This window comes from Gopherus flavomarginatus, chromosome 5 (assembly GCF_025201925.1).
Source record: "Gopherus flavomarginatus isolate rGopFla2 chromosome 5, rGopFla2.mat.asm, whole genome shotgun sequence".
NCBI lineage: Eukaryota > Metazoa > Chordata > Testudines > Testudinidae > Gopherus > Gopherus flavomarginatus.
The window spans coordinates 40,878,005-40,882,701 of record NC_066621.1 but is presented as its reverse complement, the minus strand read 5'-3'; the positions used below and the strand labels follow the sequence as shown (position 1 = coordinate 40,882,701).

Sequence of the window (4,697 nt, the reverse complement as noted above, 5' to 3'; positions counted from 1 at the left end):
TTGTGTTTGATGAAATGGGGAAGGGGAAGCCAGAAGAAGGAAGCAAATGGACACAGCCTCACTTTTGAGGTGTTCCATAGTTTTGCCTTCTTACAAAACCAAATTCTGAACTATAAAAATCATGCACAAAACAGAATTAAACTTCCCTGCCCCCTCTCTAAACGCTGGGTGTCTAAAAGATCCCAAGATTTTAAGCCAATTGCATGATTTTTGGAAGCCTGATTCATGGTTTTCAAATGCTTGGGATTAACAACACTGCCAGGGGATGTGTTACGAAGCAGCAGTAACCAAGTGACTGGGACATAACAGACATTGTGGTCATCTAAAAGGATTATCTGGAATAGAGTGACCAGATGTCCCGATTTTATAGGGACAGTCCCGATTTCTGTGTCTTTTTCTTATATAGGCTCCTATTACCCCCTACCTCCATCCTGATTTTTCCCATTTATTGTCTGGTCACCCTAATCTGGAAGGATCTAAAAAGTATGAGTGCTTTCTGACTTACCCTCAGCAATCAGACAATATAAAGTACCTAGCTCAAACTCAAACACATACCAGGTATATTTCATTGGAAAAATTTGTGATAATGTACGTGAATCTGGAAACTCCTTATAGGGAACTGGATGCCTAATTCCAGTCAATTTTATGGAGACTTGGATGTCTAAATCTCCTAAACAGCCTTGAAAATCTCAGCCCTGTTAAAAAGTGAGTGTAAAGCTAAAGGTCCATCCCAACTCTTCCCAGACATCACGATGGCTGGTTTCCTGTAAGAACAAATGGATATAAAGTGGACTTTAGGAAGTTTAGACTTGAAATTAGATGAAGGTTTCTAACCATTGGAGGAGTGAAGTTCTGGAACAGCCTTCCAAGAGGAGTAGTGGGGGCAAAAGACATATCTGGCTTCAAGACTATGCTTGATAAGTTTATGGAGGGAATGGTATGATGGGATGGCCTAATTTTGGCAATTAATTTGGCAATTGATCTTTGATTATCAACAGATAAGTATGCCCAGTGGTCTGTGAGGGGATGTTAGATGGGTTGGGATATGAGTTACTACAGAGAATTCTTTCCTGGGTGCTGGCTGGGGAGTCTTGCCCACATGCTCAGGGTTTAACTGATCGCCATATTTGGGGTCGGGAAGGAATTTTCCTCCAGGACAGATTGGCAGAGGCCCTGGAGGCTTTTCACCTTCCTCTGCAGCATGAAGCATGGGTCAGTTGCTGGAGGATTCTCTGCAGCTTGAGGTCTTCAAACTGCAATTTGGGGACTTCAGTAACTCAGACATAGGTTAGGAGTTTGTTATAAAAGTGGATGGGTGAGATTCTGTGGCCTGCATTGTGCAGGAGGTCAGATTAGATTATCATAATGGTCCCTTCTGACCTTAAAGTCTATGAGTCTATATTCACTACCTACATTCAAGACCAATGGTGTCATTCAGATTTATTCAGATTTAATTCATGACATGAAATTTCCTTCTTCCATGCTGCTCACTCTTATTATCCCGGCAGGTATGGTTTCATGCACCCCTGTATAAATGGCTGAGGGCAATCATAGCACGGTGACCCAGTTCATCCCTCCTGGGGCTGACGGATCGTCAGGAGCTACGATACCCCTTCTTCATGGTGTTCCTGCTAATCTATGTTCTTACGCTGGTGGGAAATCTTGGGGATGATTGTGTTGATCAGAGTTGATCCCCAACTCCATACCCCCAGGTACTTCTTCCTCGGTAACCTGTCTGTTGTTGACCTCTTCTACTCCTCAGTCTTCACTCCAAAGATGCTGGTGAATTTCTTAGTGAGGAGTAAAAGCAAGAAAGTGTATTGCCCAACACTTCTCTTTTGTCATGTTTGTGACCACAGAAGGGTTCCTGCTGGCAGTAATGGCATACGACCACTATGTAGCCATCTGTAACCCTCTGCTCTACACTGCTGTTATGTCTAAAAGAGTCTATATTCATCTAGTGGCCATCTCATATGTAGGGGGGCTCGTGAACTCACTGACCCACACGTGTGGCTTGCTGAGGTTGTCATTCTGTGGGCCCAACGTCATCAATCATTACTTTTGTGATGCTAATCCATTGCTGAAGCTCGCCTACTCTGATCACCACATCAGTGAGATTTTGCTTATAACATTTTCTGGGGTTATTGCCATGTCCACCCTCCTGATTGTCATAATCTCTTATCTGTACATCCTCTTTTCTATCCTGAGGCTCCACTCTTCCAACGGCAGGCGTAAAGCCTTCTCCACCAGTGCCTCTCATCTGACAGCTGTCACCATCCTCTGTGGACCGGTGACCTTGAGCCACATGCAACCCCAGTTCCAGCTACTCACTGGAACAGGAGAAAATCTCTGCTCTGTTTTATACCCTGGTGACCCCCATGTTGAACCGCCCTGATCTACAAGCCTGAGGAACAAAGAGGTTAAGGATGGTCTTAAGAGGGTGATATACTGGAAAAACATTCTCAGCTAATTTGTTCACCAGGACAATTCCAGTCAATTGAGAAGAACAATTGGAAGAAGGATCATAGTATGGTCTATGTGTCACTGCCTTGGTTTGTGTATTACAAATGTTGTACAAGAATTAAATGAAACTCAAAGAACTGATGTAACGTGGAAATTATGTTTTACAATTGCTTGAGAGGACCAATATTACCTCATGTCCTGTCATTATGTGGCTGTTGGAATATAGGCACCTTTCCTTGTTTCTTGACCATTCATCTATTTGAAATGGTGCCCTGCAAGGTTATCGGAGATTAAAAATTAAATAAGCTTGCTCAATTTCTAAATCTGTTGCTTTTAATTAATGCTCTGTATGTAACTTGCACTATGAGAATTCAAGGCTTTTGCTCTCTTTGGTGTCTGGGCCTCATATGGGCTGCCACAGTTGATCTCTGTCCCCTGTATAACAGCCCTTAACAGAGCTGAAGACTGTTATCAGCTCCCTTCTCAGTCGTCTGGTCTCAAAACATAACATGCCCAATTTTTTTAAACCTTTCCTAATAAATTAGGCTTTGTAAACCCTTTTTGTCGTTCCCCTCTGGACTCCTCTTCCTATTTGTCCACGTCTTTTCTAAAGTGCGGCTCTCAAACCTAAACACAGAACTTCAACTGGGCCTCACCAGTGCTAAGCAGAGCCAAGCAATCACCGCCCTGGTCTGACATACAACGCACCTGGTAATACACCCTAGACGGACTTTTTCACAGCTGCATCTTGTGTTGGCTCATACTCAACTTGTGATGCGCTTTGAGCTCCCAGATCCGTCTCAGCAGCAATTCTCCCTAGCCAGTTATTCCCCACTTTGTATTTATGTATTGAAGTTTTCCTTCTAGAGTGAAGTACTTTGCACTTGTCTTTATATTAATCACATCAGATTCATACTAGCGCTATATACATCTAGTCTTAACAGTGTTATCGTATATATTTAGGCTTGGAAGGAACAGATTTTTCTCAGTAAATGTTGGTAAATATTGATTTCACCATATGCACACAAACCAATGAAACAAATGTTGCCATCAATAATAATTGACATTTACAGATAGGCAAAGTAAGAAAAATTACAGGATGAGAATGTATTAGAGTTTGATTTAAGGATATTTATGTTGTATATTTTGACATGTGATGTTCGCAGTTTGTGTTTTAACAGTTATAAAGCTTTAACTTTTTGAATCTCAGTGTCAACTGTCATTAAAAAAATTGATGTCTGACCTCCCCTTGTCTGATCCCCCATAATTTCCCACAATTGTAAAGATTTAAACATTTAAAATAAAAAAGGCTTAAAAATAAACATTGATATTATCAATTAAAATTATAAAAAACTTAAAAATCCAATTCTAACAAGGCTCTATACACTTGTTATACAGCTTTATTCTGAATCATCTTGTCACCTTGTGCTGCTCCCCACCTGTTTGTCATCTGCACCGTTGGCTCTTATTTTAAGCTTACGTTACAAGCTCCTTTGACCCGAGGTTGGTTTTGTGTTATATGTTGGTACAGCCCCTAACAGCATGGGACTGGGATTAAGCCCAATACTAATGAATTAATGAAGTAGTATCAATAATAATGCTCATGTAATGTTACTCCCACTAATGCCATATATTTCAGAGGGGTAGTTGGGTTAGTCTGTTTCAGCAAAGACAATGAGGAGTCCTGTGGCACCTTAAAGACTAACAAATTTATTTGGGCATAAGCTCTGGGTTCCAACCCACGATAGTTTATCCCCAAATTCATTTGTTAGTCTTTAAGGTGCCACAGGACTCCTCGTTGTCAATGCTATATAGTGATTTTATAGGTTTACTTACAGCAATGCTAAAAATTGATCATATATTTTAAGGGCTAGAAAGTACAATGAGATCATTTAGTCTGACTGTATAACTCAGGTCACACTGCTACACAGTTACCCTCGGTATTAAGCCCATTAACTGGCATTTTATTAAGTGTATCTTCCGGAAAGCCATCAGGTCTTGATTTCACAGCAGCTCTAGCTGGATAAACCATCACTTCCCATGGTAGTTAACCACCCTCACTGTTGAAAATGTGATCCTCATGACTAATCTGAATTGAGCTAGTTTTACTCTGAAAAACACAATATATTGTTCATTAGAACTGGGGGAGAGGAGAGTTGGAGCCAAAATACTTTTTTTCTGAGCAACACAGATTTGGGTTAACTGAAATATTTTATGAATCTGTGTCAAATGAG

General features: G+C 40.9%; 1 pseudogene; it reads left to right on the top strand.

Moving 5' to 3' along the window:
- The first annotated feature begins 1,534 nt into the window (after positions 1-1,534).
- Positions 1,535-2,470, top strand: LOC127051075 (olfactory receptor-like protein COR8; annotated as a pseudogene).
- Positions 2,471-4,697: the final 2,227 nt, after the last annotated feature.